This window comes from Aotus nancymaae, unplaced genomic scaffold (genome assembly GCF_030222135.1).
Source record: "Aotus nancymaae isolate 86718 unplaced genomic scaffold, 86718_ANA_hifiasm-v0.15.2.pri h1tg000025l, whole genome shotgun sequence".
Lineage (NCBI taxonomy): Eukaryota > Metazoa > Chordata > Mammalia > Primates > Aotidae > Aotus > Aotus nancymaae.
In genome coordinates, this window is record NW_026988438.1 from 18828172 (window position 1) to 18855449 (window position 27278).

Consider the following 27278-nt stretch of genomic DNA (forward strand, 5'->3'; position numbering starts at 1 on the left):
ACTGAGTCCCCAGGGTTGAGAATTATGTCTGGGACATAGGAGGTACTCAATGAACAATAATTGAATACATGAACAAACACTTGTTACCAGAAACTTTTTCCTAAAATACAGGTGACAACTAGGGCTACCCCTTGCAACATATGCAAACCTTTATGCAAATTAGAAAAAGGTATCCCACTGCCCTAGGTTGATACCCTTCCTCTTTAAAATTTGTGGCTAGGAGAATCAATGAGGAGTTCACCTCACCCATGACTGGCCCCAGACCTGTTGCCTGGCCTATCTTCCTTCTGAGGGCCCTGCCCTCAACTGCACACAGGGCTGGCAACCAAAGCCCTTCTCAATCTGACCCCAACTTTCCTGCTCCGTTATAAACATTTTCAACATCGATTCTGTGCTCACACTACAGTAGTCCTCAGCTTCAATGTGTGAGTTCCCACCATTGCCTTCATCCCACCAATTAAGCGACTTTACACTGAACACCTACCATTTAATAAAGAGGAGCCATCCCCATTCTAATAATATTCTCAGTGACTCTCTAGAGGTTCCCTCTTGTCTTCACATGCTCTCAATCAGACTCTCTTTCTTCCTGTCTTTGACTAAGAAGACATACCACCAGCTTTTGACTCTCAGCTTTCCCTTCATTTTGGCCTTGGTCCCCTTTGGACAATTTTCCTGGACCCTTTAAAGGAAACAGACAGCCTGCCTCCTTACTCCTCCTCAGGTGGAATCAGCAAGCACTCTTTCTCTGAACTTACCCAGCACACTGTAAAACCTCTATAAATAAAACCTTGATCATACTACGTAATTTTCTTATATATTTCTACCTTAAGACTGTGGGAACTTCTTAAGGAGCCTTTTTATTTTTTTTATTTTTATTTTTATTTTTATTTTTTTTGAGACAGGGTCTCACTCTTAATTACCCAGGCTGGAGTGCTGTGGTGCAATGAAAGCTCACTGCTGCCTCGGACTCCTGGTCTCAAGCAATCCTCCTGCCTCAGCCTCTTGAGTAGTTGGGACTACAGGTGCTCACCACCACACTCAGCTAATTTTTTTTTTTTTTTTTGAGATGTAGTCTCACTCTGTTGCCCAGGCTGGAGTGCAGTGGCACGATCTTAGCTAACTGCAACCTCTGCCGCCCAGGTCCAAGCTATTCTTCTGCCTCAGCCTCCCAAGTAGCTGGGATCACAGGCACCTGCCACCACACCTGGCTTATTTTGTCATTTTAGTAGTTTCATCGTCTTGGCCAGGCTGGTCTTGAACTCCTGACTTCGTGATCCACCCACCTCGGCCTCCCAAAGTGCTGAGATTACCAGTATGAGCCACCATGCCCGCCTTAAAAATTTTTTAGTATACAGGTCTCACTATGTTGCCCAGGCTGGTCTTGAACTCCTGGCCTCAAGTGAACTTCCTGCCCTGGCCTCCTAAAGTGCTGAGATTACAGGTGTGAGCTAACACACTGGGCCAGGAACCATTTCTTATTTTTAGGCACTTAGCACTGTGCTTGGCATAGGCCAGGTGTTCAATAAATGTGTATAGAGACAATGAATAAATAAAACACGTAGCTAGAATCTGGTGTGAATAGAGAAACTGAGACTTTTGGGGGTAGATTCTAGTGGATGGAATCAGATTGTAAGAGGTATTGAAATTAAAATAGATTTGCTTAGACTTGAGGTGGAAGGAACTAAGGTGTCAGTTCAGACCTCAGAGAAGGGAATGACATGTTATGTGTCACCATTCAGCATAGAAGGGAAGGGAATGAGGAAAAGCCTGTAGTCATAGAAAGCACTCAATAAATGTTTGTTGTTTGACTGGTTAAGCCTGGAGAAACTCTTACAGAAATGTATTGGCATGAGATGAGAGAATAAAGAAAAGGGCAGGAAATCAAGAGACTGTTAAAGGCAAAGACCTCTGCCAGTCTTGGAAGCTGATAGGAAATGCAGATGAAAGGAGAGCTAGAGTGATTGGGTGCAGAATGGGACCATGAATAAGTAAGGGTAGAAAAGGTGAGAGGAGAAGCTGACTTGTAAGGGAGGAAGAGACCAGCTTTGAATACAATGAGTTGCAGTGGCTGGTCTATGTGCACATATGTGCTTATATGACTGTGTAGTAAGGCATGTCTGTGACATACACAAACCCTGTGCTGTTTTAATAAATCCTCCCTCCTACTGTGTACCACCCCAGCCTGGGTTTAGTTTTCAGCCAACAAAAACAAAATTACTCATAAAATTAATGGAAACAATCTGCTTTTTCCTTGCCATAGAAAGGATTTCTCTGAATTACTTTTTTTGGGAGCTCTGAATCATATATCCTGAAGCTTAATTAAATCCCTTAGAAGTCAACTAAACATTAGAAGTTTGCAGCGTGACTCTCAGAGCTGCTGTTTACTTGTTGCATATAAATGGATATGCCTTGGAAAGCTCTGCTTCAACTAGTGTAATGAGCATAGGCTTTCCTTCTCGGGTGAAAAATTTATTCCTCAACACTTTCGAAAAATAGTATCTGGTTAAAATGTTAATAAAAACTGAGTCTCTGAATACTCTCACAATGGAAAGTTAGGTTTTCTAATATGAATCTCTTATATTTGTGTAGCCTTTTCCTTTAAGAAAAAGTGCTTTCTGGGCCGGGCGCGATGGCTCAAGCCTGTAATCCTAGCACTTTGGGAGGCCGAGGCGGGTGGATCACGAGGTCAAGAGATTGAGACCATCCTGGTCAACATGGTGAAACCCCGTCTCTACTAAAAATACAAAAAATTAGCTGGGCATGGTGGCGCGTGCCTGTAATCCCAGCTACTCAGGAGGCTGAGGCAGGAGAATTGCCTGAACCCAGGAGGCGGAGGTTGCGGTGAGCCGAGATCGCGCCATTGCGCTCCAGCCTGGGTAACAAGAGCGAAACTCCGTCTCAAAAAAAAAAAAAAGAAAATGTGCTTTCTGTTCATATTTTTTCCTTTTGTTCTCTCCAGTTTTCCTTAAAGGAAGCATGGCAGGTGGTAGGTGCATATAGTGGTATGAAGAGAAGCATGCCACCATTTATCTAAGAAAGGGGGGTTCATAAATATAGATACTTACTTACTTGATTATATTATAAAGTCTACCTTCTATCCCTGTCCCTTGTTTCCATATATATATGTATATAAATATATATATACTTTTAAAATTTTATGATTTACTTTCCATTAAGCTATAAAATAAAAAAAAATTGCACAAGGAGAGAGACAGAGGTAGAGGTAGACTTTTTTCAATACATCTTATATTATCAATCTGACTTTAGAACTATAAATATATTTTATAGTATTATTAAACAAAATAATATAAAAGGCAATTCTTAAAAATAATAAACCTATCTACCTAGTTGGTGGTATATGAGAAGAATTACTGCAAGAGATTTTAAAACATAGGAATTTGACTATGGTACTATAAAATAATTAGATTATATAGAATATTTCTCATTGGAATACCCTAGTAAAAACAAAGAACTGCAAAAAAAAAAAAAAAAAAAAAGAAAGAAAGAAAACAGGAAGAAAAGAATCTTAACCAATTTTCATTAATCATATTGCCATTCTGAGGCTAGTGTGTGTGCAGTGTGGGATAAAGCAGATGTGCACTCCATTAGCCATAATTTGCAGCATGTAGAAAGAGATATCATTTTAAGATCAGCAAGGTTAAGTAAAAACTCCCTAATCTTGAATTTGAATTGTAACTATCAATATAAATTTGTAATGTGTTTCATCTTAAAGAGAAACATACATATGATTTACCTAGTAGCAATGTATATGCTTAGCACTCAAATTGTGACCTCACAATTTGTAGGCAATGATAGAAAAGGCTGATTCCATGTCTGGAACAGGAAAAACATTAGACGAGTGTGGAACATCTTGTCATAACCAAAAGAAAGGAAGTTATTAGAAATTCTCAGAGTCTAGTCAAAGGGGGTCAGAAGGCAACTTGAAGAGTCTCCCATTGGTCAAAAAAATAACTGCGATAAATCAAAACACATCCATCACCTTTGGAGGATATTAGGAAACTACTCATTATTTTGAAAAGAGAAAGAAATAAGCCTTCATCTTGTCTTTTCTATATAAAAGGTTCCTCAGGGGAACAAAATTAATGAGGGGAAGTTTTTCTCTTTAGCAATGTTCCAGCTAATAAACTATGAAGAACTGATAGAATTAGACAGAATATAATCATTTTGTAATCCTCAATGAATTAGTGGATCTAGGCAATGATTATTAACAGCTATGGAAATATACATCACCACCACAAAGTAATCTTGTTAAACAAATTAGACCTGAATCTGATCAAAATTCTTGATCTATGTATGTACCAATTTGTAGAAAATACAGGAGAGAGATGAACATGTTGAAGGACACCACAGGGATCCAGTCCGAAAACTGACTGTGGGAAACTCTCAAGGACAAGGCATTTGGTTTCTTCCACAAAATTTTATTAAGAGAGAAGTGAATATAGGGAAAGACAGAAGAGGGAGATGGAGGGAGGGAAGAAATTCAGACTCAAATTAATTTAAAAACATCATTAATAGGCCAATCAGAGAAATGTAAACATTAACTGAACACTTAATGATACTAAGGAAGTGCTGAAATGGCTTTTTTTTTTTTTTGGCCAGGGGAGTGTGACCATGGTGTTGTGATTAAGTTTAAAAAGGACAGTATTTATAGAACTACATTCTGAAATATTTAAGAGGAAACAATGTTGTCCTGGATTTGTTGTGAAGTAATCTGGGTAGGAAGGGGAGAGTGGGGGGTAGATCAAAGGAAAAAAGAACAGCAGGAAGTTGGTAATCATTGAAGCTGGGTACATGGGTTTTCATTCTCTCTATTTTGCATATGTTTAAAATTTTCCATAATAAAAAAATGTAAAAACACTATGTCTGTCCCTCTGGCCTCCGTGACTTCATCTCTTCCTTCTCCTTCTCTAAATCCCAGGCAAGTACCACTTCAGCTTTTAAGGCATTTCTGACCAAAACACCCCTGGCATGCGTTCTCCTCCCTGACCTCATGGAGAGACCCTCATCTATTCTATTACTCACCTGACATACATAGGCTGTATCATTTTAAGTAAAAATGATGTCAACAGCTTTTTCCTGATCTTCACTGCAGAAGTCACAAATGAGAAAAAAAAAATTCTACTCATCCGTAATCCTACTCAGCCAGGAGAAAACTAATGTTAACATTCTGCTGATATTTTTCAGTCTTCTTTCTATGCACATATATGTATACTTTAATTACAGAAATGGGGTTGTACTATACATAGCTGTTTTACAACCTGCTTTTTCAGTTAATGATAGGCATAGAGCATATTTTAGCATGATCATTAAATATTACCTTAATGGCTAATAGTCACAAAACAAACTGTATTATTATTTAACTTTTCTTCAAAACTAGGGAGGGGAAACTCCTTGAAGGCAGAAGGGATGTGAATTTGTGATGCATTGTATCCCTAGCAAAGCATGTTTCATGATAAGTATTAATGATCATGCTTACTGAAGGCGGGAATCTCTGCGTTAATCATGTGGTTGTGCTTCTGCACCTCAGCTGACAAGGGGAATGTGAAGACTGTGAATCCATTACAAAGGATCCTATTACATTTTTAACCCAATGTCTATGATCTCTTGGTATTTAAGTGCAACAAAAAATTCAAGAACAGAAAGTTGCACATTTAATCACAGCAATGGCAGTCATTGATTTCTCAACTATATAATTCCAAATCAAAATAAGAACACTGACTTCTCAACTCAGCTTCTTTCATGTTAGATCAGCAGCAAAGACCGGAATCAAGTTGTGAAGAAGAGACACGTGCTTTTACATGAAATCCAGTAAATTCTCCCATCACTAATCTATCCATAGCAATTAGGGAGGCCCTTTGGCTTAGGCCCAGCTACAGAGATCTGCAGAAGTCCTGTGTCCTGGGTGGCTACTGATTCACCTTTGGATAATATTTACTGTTTGATATAATTGAGAGGAAAAAGGAATTTTGCTTAAGTATTTCTCTATAATGCAAAAATAAAAATACAAAGTATAAACAAACAAAACAAAAACCTAAAAAAGATACAGGGTATAAAGCACTCCACACATTTGGTCAGGACTTCTAGAACTGGAAACTTAGTTTATTAGTCTTCACTCTTTTTTGCTTGGCTACTCCATAAATGTTGTGCTATGTACCCCTTTGTACATTTTGAAGTTGAAATAGGAGTTTTTATAATCATGAACTTAACTAGTGACAAAAAATGTAATGTTTGGCTTATAAAAAGTATTTACATTTTAAAATAAAGATTTTTTCATTCTTTATAATGGGTCCAATGGTGTGTAATAACATCCTCCATTTAAAAAGTACATGAATAAATTGTTTTCTAACAGTTAGAAATTTTACATCATATGTTTTTCTTCTTTAGTACTTCCAGTGAACTTCACTTACAGAATTTTATTCTAACATAGCATGCTCTTTTTCTGGAATATCTTGATTTATTACTCTATAATACTCCATAATATAAATATGTACATAAGTTTAAATTTAATTTTTAAAAATTTTCTAACACAATAAAATTAAAAACATTTAAAATATTCTTCTGGATTAAATAATCATTAAAATTATTTTAGCATATAATTGATCAAATTAACAAAATAGTACAAATTTGAAAATAATTATTAAAAATAAAAGTAAACCTTTTTTTTTTTTTTTTTTTTTTTTTAAAGTAATGCAGTCTTGCTCTTTTGCCCAGGTTGGTCTTGAACTCCTAGGCTCAAGTGATCCCATTGCTCCAACCTCCCTAGAAGCTGGGATGACAGGAGTGTGCCTTCACACCCCAAAACTGAACTTTAACTGGGAATGCATCTCTTAATGAGGTGAATGAGGATGGCTTCCCTCCTCCCCAACTTAGCTGATGTATCCCTGGAAGAACAGAATAAATATTAATTGCTAGAATGAGTCTGGATTGATTACAGGAGGCTTTGATTAGAGGAGACTTTTTTGACACTAGTAAGCGAATCTAACCTTTTGTTTGTTATTTGGAAGTTTGTGCAGCTCAAGACAATGCTACCCAGTAAGATGGGGACAGATGATATTTTCTTTGATAAAGAAGAAGAAGGGCCATTAGAAAAGAAGGAGCAGCAGGTGTTCTCAGGCAGGTGAATTTTAGAACAACATATGAAAATTAAGAAGGAGTTTGGGCATGAGGGGTACACTCATCCTCGTTCAAAAACTACAGGAATAGGATGTGAAACATACCTAATAGGAATTCATAATTTCATGGGGGAGACATATAATTAATAGAAATAAAATTTGATGTGAGTGAAAGAGTAAGGTACAAGGTCAAAGAGAAAGAACAATTAATTACCTCTTCCTGGAGAAGTGAAAAAAAGACTTAGAGAAATAAGTCTAAGAGAATAAGGAAGGAGGGCATTTCCACATGCAGGGAACTCAGTCTAGAGGAATGGGAGAGTGAGGCAAGTTCTGTACCCCAAACAACTCTATGGGGGGAACACTGAGTGGGTTCTAGGGATTAGGTGGAAAGAGCAATCACAGACAGATCATATAGGCCTCTGAATTCTTTACTTCACCAACTAGCCTATGGGACCCACTGGAACATTTCTAATCAGGAACTGACTGCTTAGATTTGGAGTTGTGGAAATAAATCTCTTCTAGAAGTGAGGAAAATGGGCAGTGGTAAGGAGTAGGAATAACCTGAGGAATGGAGTCAATTTAGGAAGCAGATGAAGGACAGAGGCCCTCAGTGGAAACACAATGGGGAGTGGAGGAGAGAAAATGGATTTTAAGATAATACTTAGGAGACAAATTAACAGGTCCTGGTGGCTCACTTAATGTCTTGTTAAAAGACAGGGCAAGTCACGGAGGATACTGAGCTTTCTAGCTTGGGCAACTACACCAATAATAAGTAATGGATATGAAAGAGAATACGGAATCTTCCAGTGAAGGTGGGACTCTGTCTCATTCACGTTTGTCTCTATACCTCCTAACAGATCTTACTGGGTAAGTGAATGAATCTCACTGCATTTGACCTCACAAAAACAAGCACAATAATAAGATGCTACCTCTAGGCAGGATTTAAATTTTGTTTTACGATAAAATTTGTGGACTGCACACAACTGACCCTCAATCATAAAACAACAATTTAAAATCTAGTCAACTGTTGAAAATAACAGTATCCATTTTTAAAAGACAACACTAAATATGAGCCGGCACAGTGACACACCTGTAATCCCAGTACTTTGGGAGGCTGAGGCGGGTGGATCACTTGAGGTCAGGAGTTCGAGACCAGTCTGACCAATATAGTGAAACCCTGTCTCTGCTAAAAACATAAAAATTAGCTGAGCATGGTGGTGCATGCCTGTGGTCCCAGCTACTTGGGAGGCTGATGCAGGAGAATTGCTTAAACCCGAGAGGTGGAGGTTACAGTGAGCTAAGATTGAGCCACTGCACACCAGCTTGGGGATAGAGTGAGACTCCATCTCAAAAAAACCCTCACAAAAAACAAAAAAACAAAACACTAAAAGTACCATCCATTAGAAAATAAGTTAGTCTAAGATTAAATTTAAAAAATTTGGCCTCAAATTATGCAGTGTCAAGAAAGTTAATTCCATGTGTTTTTATGTGCTTACATTTTAAGAGACTATAGTTTAAAGTGGCATTTTCTCCAAGATTAGAACAATTTTTATTCTACTTACTCATAAAAGCATCTCTTAGTTCATATAACAACATTAGTCATGGGAAATATGGAGATGAAGTCTGCTTCAATTGGAAAAGTCAGTTTTAAAAACTGGATTGATGGGAGGCCAAGGTGGGTGGACCACCAGATCACCTGAGGTCAGAAGTTTGAGACCAGCCTGGCCAACATGGCAAAACCTCATCTCTACTAAAAAGTATAAAAATTGGCTGAGCACACGACTGCTCCCAGCTACCTAGAAGGCTGAGGAAGGAGAATCACTTGAACCTGGGAGGCAGCGGTTGCAGTGAGCCAAGACTGCGCCACTAAACTCTAGCCTGGGTGACAGAGTGAGACTATGTTTCAAAAAAAAAAATTGAAAACAGAATTTAAAAACAAGTTTTTCATAAAAGTTATTTGGTTATGACAAAATCATTTAAAATTATTTTCCTTTTTATTTGGTATTCTTCATTGTAAATAATTAAATACAAGATAATCAAAATTATTTTTAATTAACAAATCAATTTTCACTGAAGGCAAATGATTTATTTCTATTTCTCCACTTAAAAAATAATCTTTCTATGTGGACAGGAGTACCAAGATGTCAAATATCATGGTCTTTAAATATTATTTTAATATTAGAAACCCATGCAAATAACAATATACATTATTTATTATCTATTACACACACACATATTCATTTATTTCTGCCATCATCAGAACTAAGTGGTAGATTCTGACACATTTGGTGGAATCATTCATGACACTGAAACAATAAAATAGTTGAAGTGCATTATTTTTCTCAGTATATAAAATTAGCATGTAGATAATTTTAAGAGTCCCCAAATCCAGTATATCTTATGGAGAAATATGCTAAGACGAGCATTTATTATTACTTTTAGGACTATTCTGAAGTTTGGACTCCAGTCCTTTCCATATCTGTGAACACGCAGGGAACAACTTATCATAGCATCACTATTTGACCTCTAAGGAACAGCTCGTGTCATCACAGAGCAAAAGTGCTGGTGAAACATTTATCTAGATAAAAGACCTCAAGCAGTTAACCTGCTCAGCAGAGGCAATGCAACCAGGCAACAGGATAATGACCTCTATCCAAATGTGGAAGGTACATCAATTTAATACCCTGACAGCTTGACAAAAGATGATGGCAGCTCAGCAGGAAAACATTAGCCATGATAACGCAGGGTACTGTATGTGAAAAGAATGAATTATAAAGCACAATGCTATTTGGGCCGAGTAGGGATTTTTTTTTTTAACCAACTTTATATTTAGGACAGTAGTTATGCCTAAAGCCTCCTTCCATTCTTTTCTACCTGAAGAATATCCTGATAAAAGTAAAAAGGCAGTGTGGATTAAATTGACAGCTTAAACACAAATCGAGTTTCCTAACTAAGCCAGGAAAATACTGCACATCATTTCTGGCAGGCTTGTTACTGTTTCAGAGTAGAAAAACTTGGGCATTGGTAAATTGGCTTAATCCACTTGAGGAAAACCTGGTAACTCAAATAAGTGTGAACAAGACCAGCCTTACTGTGTGTATTATTTTGTTTTATTTTTAAAGGGAGAGGGTACTTGGCCCACTTTGGGGTGCTTTAGATCTTCAGCTTTAAAATGTCTCTACTGCAAATTCAGTTTAAAAAAACAATTCAGTTTTAGAGTAGTAGCATGATCATGCTTGTATGTTTATTCAGGGACCTTTACTCTGTGACAGGGTTTCAGTCTGTGAGGTTTTCTCTACACATGGCAGGCAGCTGTCAGAACCAGTGTGAGGGGTGAAAGGGCAGCCCGGCTGCTCTGTTAAATCATGGGGTTCCATCAACATCTCAGAATTCCTGCCGAGTGGGAGCTGGGAGACCACAGATTAGAGTACACTGGAGTGTGTATATTAGGTCACTCAGTGTCTATCAAAGCGGTATCACGCCGGTGAGCTGTACAATAGATTTTACTGTGTTCTGTTCAAAGAAAATGTAAGGAAAGTGGACATGTGTGTAGCAGACCATAGCTGAACACTGAATTCTTCTTGTCTTTAAATGGATGGATTTATTATCCACAAGATGAACGAAGAGTAGGGGCACAATCAATAGCTTTGGAAAACATGCGAGGCTGGTGGTTTCTATTCAGTGCTTGGAAATAACTGTTCAGCAGATGTGTATGAAGCAGATGAGTCCACAGCCCAGCACAGTGGAGGGGGAGGGGCTGGATCATGGCTGTGATCCTGGACCATGAACTTGTTTTATGACTCTGGATGGTCACTTCCCTTCAGTTTCCCAAAACTTTAATGTCCTCACTTGTGAATTGAAAATAATAACATCCCTTGTCTTATCTACATCTCAAAACTGGTAAATAAAAAATGAATTCCTAAATGAGAAAAGACTTTTAAAATGTTGAAAGGTATGCAGCATGATGGCATAAAGTGTGATATTTAATTAAGAAATAAAATGTAACTTGTGTTAGTGGATATTTGATCTACATGTGAAAATAGAAAATATCTGCTCCCTCATTACCTATTGTTTAATTTCTTTTTAAGAGAGAAAAATTCATGTTCCCCAAGGCATCATGTCATCTTTAATAAGATAATGGATAAAAGGTGAATAGCATCATGTCTGGCAAGTAAGGTGAAACTTTAAACAGCTTTAAAAATTTATGTTATATTTATTTTCTCAATTATAACTTCTATAAGGGGTTTCTTGACTGTGATAAACACATACCTGAATTTATGTTAATGATAACTAACAAAATGCTTCCTATGTGCCAGGCATTGTTCTAACTATATTACAAAAATTAATTTTTTAATTCACATAACCATATGTAAAGTGGCCCCAATGATCAGTTTTTAGGTTATATCGCCCTCTTAAAAAATATAAGGCTCTGCATTATAATCTCACTTTGGGTTAAATACATTTTCTAATCTTGTGAAATGTGAACAGCCAACTACCTTCTATACAATGATTTCAATTTTTACCCTATGTGGTAGACACTATTCTTTCCACATTTATAGATGAAAATATTATTTCCTAAGGGGTTGATTTGCACAGCAACCAAATGGCAAACCTAGGATTCACATGCAGGCAGTCAGCTGTATGTCCTGTCCTCGCTTAGCATCAGAGGGCCCGAAACCATTCTATTATTTGGGGGCAGCATTATGGTGTCCACTTGGACCATTTGGAATCCAAAATGGAGATACAAGGTTGAGATCGAATTAGTCACCCAGAAAATAACCCAAACACACAATATGGTACTGAGATTGGTTCACACTGGAGCCATGACCCAATCTATATTATATAAGAACAATCAGCTGGGCAGTTAGTTGCTTCAGCGTGAGTGTAGCAATGGCTGCCATGTCCAAAGCACTTTCCAGGAGAGGAAGCTGAAAAGCTACCATATGGCCTCATGTTGACATTTATCCAGGTGAATTGCAGCTTGAAAGGTATTTCTAACATTTGCTACTGTGAATGCAGAAAAGATATCATATAATAAGCCAAACGTGGACAGCCCTTTGTTTCTTCTTTTTTTAAAAATTAGAACTACTTTTCAAAGTTGGTTGGAAACAAGTCCTTGAAGAAAATCTTTAAAAGACAGTAAAGAAATTCTGAGATTGAATTCTATTTTGTCTGTTTGTTGTTGGGTGACAAAAGACAGTGTGAAATACAAATAGGCATAGACAGAGCTGCATAGAACAGCTTTGTGGCTTTCCCTTCAATAAACTCAGACTGCCTTTGTATTCAGTGACCTTTTAGGGGAATTTAAAATAAAAACTCAAAAGGCACAGTACAATTTGTCTATACCAAAGACCCAATTATAACTCTCAGTCTCATCTTTTATGACTACTTCTCAAAATTCTGCCTAGGTGAGCAAGAACTGAAAAGTATTCCTCTTTTCTGGATAATATTATCAAATGATGTGAGGGCCTGGATGGTTGCTGTCACTAGTGATTGATTCTTTAATGAACTTCATCTGCAGGCCCAAGAGCACAGAGACTGCCCAGCTCTCTAGATTTTAAAATAGTGATCAATTCAGACACACATTGGGTTGTGTTTCTGGGACTAGTCAGAAGGACTAATGTATACTCTCTGAATAACAAAAACTGAAATTGAGATATATTTACAAATACATTCACACATACTCAGAGGCCTTATGAATAAAAAGCGAAAATGCCAAATTACTTGGATGCCTCTAGGCTGGATCAGTATCTTATGAAAAACATAAGGCTCTGCATTATGATCCCATTCTAGGTTAAACACATTTAAAAATCTTGTAAAATATGAATAATATAAATAATCTGACTGCTTTCTATCAAACAATTTCAGCTCATAGATTATTGCATCAGTAGAATGGCTACAAGCTGCTGTTTTGCTTTTTAAAAAATTAATTAATAGGCACTTCAAGTTTAGCCTCTTCACAAGGCCATCCTATTTATTTATACATTTTATTAATTCTGAAGCCAGCAGCTCCTCAATGGTGTATTTATGTTCAACTAGGTCAGGTCCACTGGGATGATATTGGTCTTTCACAGAAGACACACTGAGCCTGTATGGGCAGCAGGCTCAAGCTACCAAATACATTTCCTTTCCCAAGATTTGAGTACATGAATGTGTTAGACTTTAGTGAAAAAAATATAGGAATCCAGATATGCATTTCATAAGTCTCTATGTGAGACCTTCTACACATAAGGGTGTCAGTAACACGTTGCCTCCTTTTTAGGGAAGCAGGCATTTGGCAAACAGGCCATTTGTGATAGTTGGTTTGTGTAGCTCGGCGTAGTAGTTAACAGTGAAGGGCACCCACGAATACCAATAGAGGGAAACAGTGAAAACTGTTCTCTCACATTACATTAATTTGCTTAAAAAGTATGCATGTGCTAACCAAGCCTACAAATCACTAATAGTCAAGTATGCTATAATAGAATAAAATTTAGTACAGAGAATACTGTAGGTGAGATAAAAAACATTCATGTTTATATTTTTCAATAAATCCATGATTGATTACTTTGACAGTGATAATGCCATAGAGATAACTTTATAAATACTAACAATGCAGAGGATTTGACATTTAAAATGTTCAAATGCAAGATGACATTCTTACTCCCCCTTTCAAAAATGTTATGCATGGATTACTTTCTGAACTATTTGAGCCAACCCCCGTTGATGGGTAAATGTTGAAAGTATCTGGGATGTCCACTTTCTTGGTCTTTCTGCTCTCAGATTTTACTTGGTGGAATGTAATGAGCAGTATTCCCTTTTGAAACTATTATTAGCCAGAACTCACTGATGACTTAGTTTGGAATACTGGAGTTGAAGGAGACCTGGAGATCCAAAACTCTCTCCTCATTTCACAAAAGAGAACCGGAAGCCTCATGGAGTTTAAGTGGCATGCTCAAGGCCACAGCTAGTTGGTGACAAGGTTTAGTCCAAAACTCATGTCTTTGGACTCCCAATATGGTGCTCATTTGCTCTGTGACCCTTAGTGTGGTGAAAGTCAGATGAATGGCACAAACTCCTTACAGTTTCTATGTCAGCACATGATTATTAGATGTATGCTGTTGACTCTGAATGCTCTGAGGTTGGAAGAAATGTGCAGCAATCTAAATGTCACAGGCCTGGAAGTAATCAAAAGAAACTGAATGTTAGTTACTACTGTGCATAATGCTTGCAACATATCTGTGGTTGGTTGCAATGTATTATTAGAGCGTGGGTTTTTGTTGTGACTGTATGAACCAAGCCGCATAGGGAACACTGAAGAGTGATCACAAAAATACCTTTCTTTGCCTACTGTCCCTCAAGCAGCAGGGATCAAATAACTGTTTCTCAGCTGTCTGTCTTTTAAACAAAAATATCTCCTTCCCTCTATGTGTATCTGTGGCAAGTTAGTGCCTGCTTCCTCTTCTCTCTTCTGTTCTATTTTTTAGACCCCAACCTTGGATCACCAGGGGATACTGGGACTAGAAAGGGCCTGACATGATGTTTTACAAATTTATCTTGGATTCCTTCAGTACGTCACAGTTTGTGTTCAATAAAGGCAGGTAGTGTAGAGCAGGCAGGCAGAAAACGGTCTGCAATTGGATATTGGGTGTGCAGAATCATCTGTTGCCAATCTGGATACTGGAAGGGCTTTCCACTCTGAGTATGACAGTTCCCATTTGTATTACAGGCCAGCTGCTATTATGCCAACAATGTAATAATAGTGTGTATTATTGATCTGTGACATAACCAAGTCTTCCTGCATTTGTCTAGGAAATCACAAAGCTTGATGAGATCTGGAGGAGCCATCTTTCATCCTCCTTACTTCTTAACTGCACACAAATCCCCCAATTCCTTTACCCTGACTCTGGCCTGGCCACTTACTAGCTGGACATGTTTCCTAATCGTACTTTTCCATGGTAGCCTAATGTGGTAAATGGGGCTGACAGCAGTAGGTCTCTCTTCGGGTTGTTGTAAGGATTTAATGAGTAACATGTACAAGACTTTAATAGGGCCTGGCATATAGGCACTATATAAATAATAATTATTATAATTATTATTTCCATTCAACAAAATTAAGACTTCCTCATAGTTTGGATCTCAGCTGACTGTAATCACTTGTTCATCAGTGGTGGATTGGTTTGTTACCTAATGAACATCATATAGCTATAATATAACGTAATTATTAATGCAATGTATTCAACCATTCACTTACTATTGGACATTTAGTGTGTTGCCAATGTTCTGCTATGTAAGTGATATTGCATGCTATGCACCACTTCGTAACAATTAGGTTGTGCACCTAATGTTGCAAACTCAATTTTTCCAGAATTTTTTTCATATGGATCATCTTATTCCTCAATAATTCTGAATATTACCAGAGGCTGGGAGTAGGGTGGGGTGAGAGAGGAAAGGAAGTTGTTGGTCAAAGTGACAAAACTTCAATTAGATAAGAGAAATAAGTTTTGAGATCTACTGCACAAGCAGAGTGACTGCAGTCAGTAATAATGTATTGTATACTTCAAAATGACTAAGGGAGTAAATTTCAAATTTCCAATACAAAAAAATAGTAAGTAAGTGACGTGATGGATAATATGTCAATTAGCTTGATTTAATCATTCCACATTGCATGCATGTACCAAATCATCACCTTATACTCCATACATATATATGATAATAATTTGTCAATTAAAAACAATATTCAAAAAAGAATTCAGAGTAACTGCAGTGATATTTTCACCTTGAGCCCAAACTCCTCAATTTAAAATCTCTGACCTGTTGTTAGGAATGTTTACATTGCAACACTATCAGCAGCTTTGTCAAATCTTGCACTGGCTTCTAAAGGACCTGGTCACTTCCTTGTATCCATTTACTCTCAACTGCCTGGATCGGCAAGATACAGAATGGACATGAAGAGCAATTTCTGGGACTGGAGTGGACAATATAATTATGATCCAGCAAGAAGATCTTCTTTGCTGCTTTCACCTACTACAAGCTTATACAACACATTTAATAAAATCTGACTAATGGCTGGGCGCAGTGGCTCACGCCTGTAATCCCAGCACTTTGGGAGGCCGAGGCAGGTGGATCACGAGGTCAAGAGATCGAGACCATCATGGTCAACATGGTGAAACCCCGTCTCTACTAAAAATACAAAAAATTAGCTGGGCATGGTGGCGCGTGCCTGTAATCCCAGGTACTCAGGAGGCTGAGGCAGGAGAATTGCCTGAACCCAGGAGGCTGAGGCAGGAGAATTGCCTGAACCCAGGAGGCGGAGGTTGCGGTGAGCCGAGATCGCGCCATTGTACTCCAGCCTGGGTAACAAGAGCAAAACTCCGTCTCAGAAAAAAAAAAAAAAAAAAAAAAAAAATCTGACTAATACCTTGTTAGTCAGGGAGAAACTCCCATCATCACTATTGGGAGCGGTGTGAACAAATCACACAAGTGCTGATTTTAGGAACATACAGATAAATGTGGTGTTTTGAAGATAGGGATAGTAACTGAGGAACAACTATATAAGTGTGCTACTTATATATATAAGTGTGCATAACTGATATTACTGTGCACTTAGGGGCCCCAACATTTCCCAGAGAAAGAAGCTGGGATGGCACTGGCAATACCACACATCCAAGCTGAGAGTGCCCTCTCCAACTACCTGCCCCTTCCCTAAGAGAACCTGTAACTATAATAATCATGGTTAAAGTTTATGTATCGTTACTATGGCCTGTCTCCACTCTACATGCTTTATATGTATTAATTTAATGTAGTTAATGTAATCCTCACAACAACCTATGAGGTAGAGATGATTAATACTATTATTTTCTCCATATGATAAATGAGGTACCAGAAGTATAGAGAGGATAAGTGATTTCCCTAAAGTTACAGAGTCAGTAAGTGCTAAGGCTGGGAGTTGACTCTGGTAGTCTGATCTTGGAGCCTTTGCTCTTTGTCACTACAGATGCTCTATGGGCCAACAGGTGGCTCTGGGCCCTGGCTCCTCTTCCTCTGCCAACCTCCCCTCTTTCCTGCCCAGTTCAATGCGACTTCCTGCCGTTTGCTCCTCCACTGGCACCTTCACAGAACTGATCGCTCCTAGGCTTGAATTTCCCAGTTGGTCTCCTACCTCCCACCTTCCCCATTCCCAAGAATGTTCCTTCCACCTGTGCCATGAAACCTTCTGTGAGAGTGAAAGAAATTTAAACGTAGTACAGAAACAAACAAAAATCACCTTCTTTCCCTACAAGTCTGAAATGATTACTAAGAATACCTGAAAAATAAATATTTTATACAAAAAAATGGACAATTGTCAGAATTTATGTAATCTAATATTTCCATGTGTTATAAAGTCCCCCATTGAGGGTTTTCCAGAAGTATGTCCATGCTAATGCCATTGGCCTGTGAGAGAGGGCAGTGACTGTTCACTTTTATGTGCCTCTCTTTCTCAGTTTTTAAAAAATAACAAACATTTAAGATACCAAGAGAAAAGTTAATCTTGCCTAAGTGTCAAGCTTGGAGACGGCAGAATAGCTAATCTGCTTTCTTGACTTCTGTGGCGGATTTATTACTTTAGTGTTATATTAAAAATGTATTTAAATTTCATGTTGACATTTTATGAACTGTTAATAGAAATTATTGATTCACAAATTGAGCGGAAAACTAAGATTAATATTTTATTTATCATGTTCTAGCTATGTGCCGAATGTCAAGGATTTAGAAGCTCTAAGAAGGATCTTATAGCTTTGTTGTTTTAATATTCAGTTTAACTATTACTTTTGCAATAATTTATTACATTTTAGTCATTTTAGGTGTATCTGAATTCAGTTATTATTTAGAAGTTGTCTGCCTCAAATGTTTTAAAACAGTAAAGGAAAGGATTTGTTAAAAAGGGACCGTAACTAAAATAATGAAGAGGTTATGACTTCACTGTAAAAGCACGATTTTTGTACCTTCACAGCCATTTTTAGAATTAGCCTATCATGAAAACAACTTGTGCTGTTACTGGTAATCAAAATGTAACATTATTTCTCACTCTGCTCTGGTAGTATAGAAAAACACACTGCTCTAAACCATAAACCTTGCATTTTACGAACCTCACCAATCAGATTTTTCTCAGGATATACTGTAAATCATACAGAAAATGTCTTGCTTTCCAAAAGAAGTAAATTCAGTTTTTCAGCTTCACATCCCACTCTAAGAAACTCACTCTCTGGCCTGTGTTGCCATCATGGCATATCCTGGCTGTCCTACCACTGATTCTGCGCCCAGGGCGGCTCATGCCTGAATCCTCTCCATCCACTCCTTACCTCTATACCACAGTATCCATAATCCTATTGACTCATCCAGACCCAGATCAAAGGCCCTTCCACCGTGAGTCTTCTAAGTCAGAGGTGGTGCCGCTCTGTTCAGAATTTTGACACCAATTGCCCATATCTCTTCACATCACTTCTCTGCTGACATGCCTTTCCGAGGTTTATGTGGGTCTCCACATTTCCCTTCCCAACTAAACTCTGAGCTCCCAGAGATCAGTGACTCTGGAGATAGTCAATAATTTATTCTCTCTTTTGTGTTGTATATACACTTGTGAGCTGCCTCCAGCCTCATGATAAACAATTGTATAAATATATAATGCTTCTAATGCAATCATAGAATAAAGAAATGTAGATTTTTAAATGTATGGACCTGTAAGAGCAATTGTGTTATTTTGTACTGACCCTTTATATTCTGAAAAACCCGTAACATCCATGTACACAAATAGGCTTGTTAAATGCATTATAATAAAGTAAATAAAAAGGAAATAGCATGTGTGGAATAGTAAAAGGAGTTGGAAATAGACAAAGAAAATCTTAAAAAATATATGTAGTATAGAGTGAATATTTGATTACTTATAAATCTGGACAAGTAAAATCAATAGATAACTACACACTAAATTTTGGCTATAGGTTTCAATCATCTGTTGAACAGAACATTTCAGTACAAGTATTGATAGACTGCAGGTCATTTATTTGAATTTATATCCCCTCCCTATCATAACACAAACTTTATACATAAATTATCCAGATGGTGGTTGGGGACTTTCCTGCTCTTTAAGTCTGGGTAAAACTGGCAGGGACCCTGCCAATGCCACAGGCCACGGAAGTCCACAGTCCCCAAGATTTCTGTAAATTCCAGGGTGGAGGTGGTACTTATGCTCTCAGGGACCTGGGCTGGAATGGGCAACGCACAATAAACTGTAGCCCACAGTAGATGCTTCCAGTGTAATTTGCTGATGATGGGGAAGGTGGAGTCAAGGGCACATGGTCTTTTGACACTCAGATGATTTCCTTCTCCCTATTATTTTTCGTTTTCTTTCGTCTTCATTTTCTCCAGCCTGAACAAAGTAATTCAGATTTTCTAAAGGAAATCTTTGCATCATCTTATTTTCCCAATCTAAGAGGATCTCATTCCTAAGTATAATCTCTAATCAATATTTCTTCACACAAAAGTAGTATGCTTCTTGAGACAAATTCAAATCCCAGCTGTTAACGAGTAAAAATGTTTTCCCATCACACTTATGCATTTAAAAGGTAGTATATTCTTAAAAAGCTGAAAACAAGAGGGAAAACCAGAGCTCAGCAGCTACCACCAATCCCTCACCATCCATGACTGAGGCTGCAGGTGTCCTATAAACACCACCATGGCCATACACCAGAACCCACCATCAAGTTGCACAGGGAACCTTCTGTCATGGGCTGGTAACCTCAGTTTTGATCCCATTGCCTAACTTCTGGCAGACTTTTGGTTGTCATGCACAACTCAGGCTGCTGCCTTCTGTCCAATGTTGTTTCCTTCACAGTAATTGAGATTACTGTGGTCTGGAGCCCGTAGGCCAGTTCCACTTTTGCTTGCTGCTGGGCACAGCCTTTGCTCCCACCGGTCCAGACAGTGAGATTGGGACAGCCCTTTAGATAATATGGATTTTGAATAATTGGCTATGCGTAATTGATAATTAGATCTATTTTAGATTTCCAAATGTCCAAGTGTTTATAATTCTCATGATGTCAAGTTATTCATATACACAGAATGCTTGTTTTCACCACTGAGGCAGTAGGCAGAAAGAGGACTCAGTGTTATTTTAGAAAATAACAGCAGGTAACAGCATGACCAGGCTGAGCCACTTAGTCAGGCCAATCTATGGCCATGAAGCTGATAGCTGTGAGTAGCCAGAAGTACTTGGTTCCATACCTTCTAACCATCTTCATTTTTCTTGGCAAAATCATTTCCACAATTCGTTTTTTGTTAGAAAACACAGTATCCCATAGTCATGCTACCAAGCCAGCATGTTCTCTGTTTCCAGTTAAAGGAAATATAAAGATGACAGAAAATATTTACCCAAACAGTGCTGTTTTTCATTAGAATGACACTTTTGGAACCTGGTTCCTACAATATCAACTCTATTTTGTTCTGTTACCATGAAGCACTACATTGAAATAGACATTTTTTTCTATCAGCAACTTATCATATTTGTTGCATATCAAATAAACTGTCCACAGATATTAAAAGTTTTTTCTTTCTGGGAAAAGTACATTATCGAACTACAACATAATTCCCATTTTCTTTTCAAGCCCTAAAGTTTAAGAAACTAAATTTTTGGGGGGTTGCCTGTAGATAGCCAGGACATTAAATACCTCCTGTAACCTGACTGTATCTAAGCTAAACAAAGATGTCAACCCTTTGCCCATCAATTCCTTACCTCTGACAGGGTAGAGGGACAACTAACTCACATACCTGCCTTAGAATAGCCTCTCACAGTCTTCTTTTTCTATGGCAATTTTCATTATAACATAACTTATCTAGGAAAGTACACATTACTTCACAGAAAAACTTCTCAGAAACTAGAGAATATTTCATATTCCATTAATATGCAAATTGTGACAAATTCTATATCTCCAGTGTAATGAGCCCAGAAGGGCAACAACCTAATGGATGTCAAAAATTTCTATGTTTGGCCTGTAATCTCGGCACTTTCGGAGGTCAAGGCAGGCAGATCACTTGAGCTGAGGAGTTTGAGACTATCTTGGGAATCATGGCAAAAAAATTAGCTGGGCGTGGTAATATGTGCCTGTAGTTCTAGCTACTCAGGAGGCTAAGGTGGGCAGAAAGCTTGAGGCTGAGGGGTTGAGGCTGCAGTGAGCCAGGATTGCACCACTGCACTCCAGCCTAGGCTACAGAATGGGAGCCTATCTAATAAATATATATTAGATATAGTAGATATATATATTAGATACACACACACACACACACACACACACACACACACAAATATTTGGCAAATGGATATCGAGAAGAAACTTTCTTGGGAGTTATGAAGCTCATCATAGCCTTGAGAAATACAATGGCATCATAGACAGCACGTGCCAGACCAGAAGCTCCTGTGGCCATGATGGACCAGAGAATCTGACTGAGAGTACTCACTGTAAAGTGGGACTCTGCACTGGATGACAGGGACATACTGCTTACTCATGATATGCCAGGAATTACAGATACTAATGCCCATTTGCCCAACCATTCTGCAAAGTCAGCAAATGAGAGTGTGGAGGACTTTCCATGTGCCATGCAGGTGCTAGCCTAAGAGCTTTACATGTATCATTATGGTCACTTCTCATCATACATCTTTGGGATGTGAGTATGATTGTCACCACTCTCTAGATGAGGAAATGGGGACTTCTTTTGCAAGGCCACAGAGTTAAGTGTCAGATAAGCATTCAAACCAGGACAGTTGACTCCAGAACCTGAACTCCTAACGGTCATACTACAATGACCCAATGCCTCTCAGGTAACAAGAGACACTTGACATCTGTCCTCTCTCATTGAATTCATAGCACCAGCTTTTTAAGATTAGTAGTATCATCCATACTTGTAAATGAAGAAAATGAGCCTTGGTAAGATTTAGTCACTTGTCCATGGACACACAGTTAGCAAGAAGTGATGTTGCTGGGATTTGAATGCAGGTGTACATGAATCTGAGTATGACTAGAAGCACTATGGGGCCTTTAAGGATCAAGCCACAGTGAGCCTCTTGCTCTTCATGGATAAGTTGACTGTGGCCAGAATTTAGGTGCTCATATCCTGAAATCTAAGGAGACATGAGATAATTTTAGCAAGAAACTGCTTTTCTTTTCTTTTTTTTTTTTTTGAGATGGAGTTTCACTCATTACCCAGGCTGGAGTGCAATGGCACGATCTCAGCTCACAGCAACCTCCGCTTCCTGGGTTCAAGCAATTCTCCCGTTTCAACCTCCTGAGTAGCTGGGACTACAGGCGTGCGCCACCATGCCCAGCTAATTTTTGTATTTTTAGTAGAGACGGGGTTTCACCATGTTGACCACGATGGTCTCGATCTCTTGACCTCGTGATCCACCCGCCTCAGCCTCCCAAAGTGCTGGGATTATAGGCATGAGCCACCGCGCCCGGTCACTGCTTTTCATAAACACATTCTTTCTTCTCATAGAGAAAGAAAACATGAAATGTGTGATTGAGCAACCTCTCTGATGAACTTTATTTTGCATCCTAATTCGGATCCAAATTCCAAACTCTTTTTCCACGTTTCCCTGTTTTAAATCTCTTTGAGCACTTAAGATACCTAAGCCACAAAGATGGAATTTAATTCCTAGAGGCATGTAATGCACAAAATATGGAAATGACAGCTGCTTAAAATAAAATATAGGTAGTATCATCCAAACGAAGGCCCATGCAAAAATGGCATTTCAAATCCCCAACATTTCCTTAAGTGCTATTTGCATGTTCTTCAGTTTTGTCTACAGTGTTTTAGGGGATGCTCATGCTCCAAGTGTGGACTCTGCCAAGAGGCTCAGCATAAAATGGTTTCAAATGCAGAGAATGTGATGGGAATCTCATTTGAAACCATATGGCTTTTCACAAATGCTCCAAATGGCCACCACTCAAAGGAACAAGATTTAAAAAAATAATCCTCCCACTATTAAAAATATATGAATAAATAAACAACGGCAATGACTTCCTTTTCCCCACTGGATTTGGGGATGGGTTGGGGAGTACGAATTGCTTCTGCCCTGTGGCTGATTTTCAGTTCAGATAACTCATCTTTATTCATTTCCTTTCAGTCATGATGAGCCATATTGAGAGCAGCTGTAGGCAAGAGAGAGCGAGGAAAAAAAAAATGCATCTCCTCACTCCCTCCTTAAATCGTTGTCGAATAGCCACTCAAAAGAATCCATCTGGGCTCACTGCTGTGCTGGGCACCCAAGAAGTAATAGAAAACAGGAGAAAGGACAGTTTAAGGCAAATTTAATGAAGAGATTTAAAAATTACCCAGTCACATATTTTGAGGAAAAATCAACCTTGGAATGATTTAATTCAAAGTCAGGTAGACCAAGCCTATGGGGAAATTATATTTCAAATTAAATTAAAGAAAAAAACAACAAACTGTACTTTAAAGGTGATGGGAAACACCAGTAGCGGGCAACTAGTTAATGAGAGGTCTGGTGGCCTACTCCAGCAAAAGTTACTTAGAAAGTTAGAAGGTGATGAACGAGTGCCAACAAGCTAGGCCTTAAAATATAAGAACAGTGAAATGATTATGGGAAATTGACTTGTACACAGCAGAATGAAATTAAAAATGACTTAGATTGGTGATGGAATTTTTATATTTCAAAATGTCTTTCTAGGTTTACCCAGCAAGTGAATTAGGGGTCAAAACTTAGTTTTATTTTGTTTTTAAATTTTGGACAAATGATAAATATTTTTTGGATCAAGCTTAGTCTGAACTAGGAAATAAATGCTTTTAACATTTTATTTAAAATGATTTCATCTGTTTTCGTATATAAACCCAACAGAAATCTTGCTTATGGGTCATTCTACTATACTTCAATGACACAAAAATGGCTTCAGTTTCAAAGGGGAGACTTTGCAAGTTATCATCACATAAAACATTGCAATCTTGTTTATTTTCTAGGATTTTTGTTCATGTGTTTTTAATGGTTACATGAACCAAATGCTTAGGCAACTGTGTCAAAGGTGAGAGTGAATAAGAAACAAAGATCTGTTACACTGCGAGCTGGAGAACTAACTGCTTCACAAGTTTTCTTAAAATGTGGCTAGGAGAATAAAAAGAATTCTAAGTTGTGTTTGCAAACAACCAAGAAAACATAGTGACTAAAATTCACAAAGAAAGTTTTGAGAAGCTAGGGAAAAAATAAACAAAATAACCATCATGAAATACACAAAGAAAACGCAAACTCTCTTACCTTTAATTTATTAACTAGAATTAGTAATGGTCTTTACCTCCCAATACCTTTGAACTTTTTGTCATTTGGCATTGCTGACCACCCTCTCCTTTGTGACACTTATTTTTGTTTGGTTCCCACAGCTTTGATTCTCCGTCCACCTCTGTAATGGCATCTTCTCAGTATCCTTGGCTAGCTTGTCTTCCTTCCTGCTGTTCCTTATTTCTGCTTTCCTCCAGCATTCTAGGATCCTAAGCCCTGTTCTCTCAATCCTCACTTTTCCTGGGAGGCCACACATTTTCACGTCAATAGCTTACTTCTAATCATTCCTACATCAACATGCCCTTCCTCACTTTTACCCTGAAATCTATAGTCACTAGACTATGTCCATCTCCGACTGTATCCACTTCAGTACGCCCTAAGCCAGACGCCACTTCCATCACCGAAATATCCACTTCTCTAGGCTTAAAAAGTTTGGCTCATTTTTTAACTTCTCTCTCTTCTTTGGCCAATATAGCCAATTAGTCACCAAATATGACTGATTTGTCAAAGATTTCTCTCTGTATCTTTCTTCTCATTAATTTGACCTAGGCTCTCATCATTTCAAAGCTAAATTACTGTCATAATAATACTAACAACAACTCAGTGTCAGCTAGTATGTGCCAAGCAGTGCGCTAATTGCTTCAAATGAATTATCTCATTACACAGGAAGAAACCAAGGCACAAAGATTAAGTTATTTGACCAAGGTGACACAGTAAGAGGAGCCAGGATTTGAACCTAGCCATTTGAGATTGAATTGCTTCCCACAGAATCTCTCATCCAAGATGTATACTATATCCACTTAATTTTTCTAAAATAGTGTTTTAAAGGTGGCAATATGTACCAGTAACCTTAATTATCCATACTTGTTGGCTTCAAAATTATTTTGACTTAAAATTTCTGAAAGTGTATCTTAAGGATATAATTAGCAATGTATGGAAAGATTTATACACAGGGATCTTCATGGCAACATGAATCATATAGTTAGAACGTGGAAACAACTTTAATGTTCAATGGCTGGCTAAACATAACTGTGGCACATTCATATTAAGGAAGATATACCAAGCACAAGAGGATTTGATGACATGGGTAAATATTCAAGATTTACGAAGTGGAATAAAAAAGAAGATTATAAAAGTTAAGTAAAGTATAACCCCAATTTTGTTAAAAAAAAAAAAAAAAGAGCCAAGACAAATAATAAAACCCCTAACACCTGGAAAGATGTTAAAATGTTAAGATGGAAAAATGTTCTCCAAAATGGTTTCTGAGGTTTGGGGACTCTGAGAGACTTATTTTCATACTTTTGCAAAATTTTACAATGAAGATATTTACACATTGCAATCAGAACTCCCTCCCACAGTAAACGTTATTCAAATCTCATTACTTCCAAAGTGTCATTTCCCTGCTCAGAGACACAACTAAAAATACTTTGCTGTTTTTTGTCAACTTAATTTTCTTTTTTTAAAAACTTTTAATTTTAAATTCAGGGGTATATGTGCAGGTTTGTTTCATAGGTAAACTTGTGTCATGGGGGTTTGTTGTACAGATTATTTCATTACCCAGGTATTAAGTCTAGTACTCATTAGTTATTATTCCTCATCCTCACTCTCCTCCCATCTTCCATCCTCTAATGGATGCCAGTATGTGTTGATCCCCTTTATGTGTCCCTGTGCTCTCATCATTTAGCTCCCACTTGTAAGTGAGAACATCCAGTATTTGATTTTCTGTTCCTGTATTAGTTTGCTAGAGAAAATGGCCTCCAGCTCCATCCATGTCCCTGCAAAGGACATGATCTCATTCTTTTTCTTGGCTGCATAGTATTCTATGGTGTGTATGTGCCACATTTTCTTTATTTAGTTTATCATTGATGGGCATTTAGGTTGATTCCATGTCTTTGCTATTGTGAATAGTGCTGCAATGAACATATGCCTGCATGTGTCTTTATAACAGAATGACTTATATTCCTTTGAGCATAATAGGATTGCTGGGTCAAATGACAGTTCTGCTTTTAGCTTCTTGAGGAATTGCCACACTGTAGTCTACAATGGTTGAACTAATTTACACTCCTGCCAACACCATACAAGTGTTCCTTTTTCTCCGCAACCTCACCAGCATCAGTTATTATAAATACTTATTGTCTGTTGTATCAAGTTGAAAATTTCTCTGCCTATAATTCAAGTTCCTGAGTCTAGGGCTGCTTGTTAGTTTTTCAATCTGTGTCTGCATCTTTCCAGGAGAATCTCTGACCCTGCCAGACCAATCTCCTAGCTGTGCTGCCCTGATCCATTCTCACCAGCCCTACAGCTGGCCACAGCTCTACTCCATTCCTCACCCTTAGCTAACACAGATGTATCAATGCCTTCCTTGAATTCTTCAGAGCATAACTTTGACTTATTTATAATACAAACTGTTTGGGGCTTCTCTCTGTTCTTGACACACATGGAAAATGGTACTCAACCTGTGGCACTGTAGTTATTATATCAGATCATCCTTACCTAAGCAAATTAGGAAAATGGTGTTAATAGTGCTTCCCACATTTCAGTGCTAGAATTTTAATACTGACATGCTAAACTTAGTTGCTCTTCTCTATCTCCTACATCACATTTTCATACTTCTCACCTGTATCAACTGATATATTTACATGTATGTCTCTCTTGCTCATTTGTCAGTTCCTTAAGCACAGTGATAATATCTAATTATTTGTAGGCTTTATAGCCCCAGCACAGAGTATTCAATAAAAATTTATTGAACAAATTACAAGTGAATCTTTATGTAACATAAGTACAAGTTGTTTGAAGAAAATTCTGGAAGCAACTGTCACATGACTTATAAATGCAACATGAGCACC

At 38.0% G+C, this 27278-nt stretch overlaps 1 protein-coding gene across 6 annotated transcripts in view; it reads right to left on the reverse strand.

Moving 5' to 3' along the window:
* Nucleotides 1-27278, reverse strand: part of CDK14 (cyclin dependent kinase 14) — a 763966-nt gene that overhangs the window by 25825 nt on the left and 710863 nt on the right. The gene's annotated exons all lie outside the window — the stretch shown is intronic.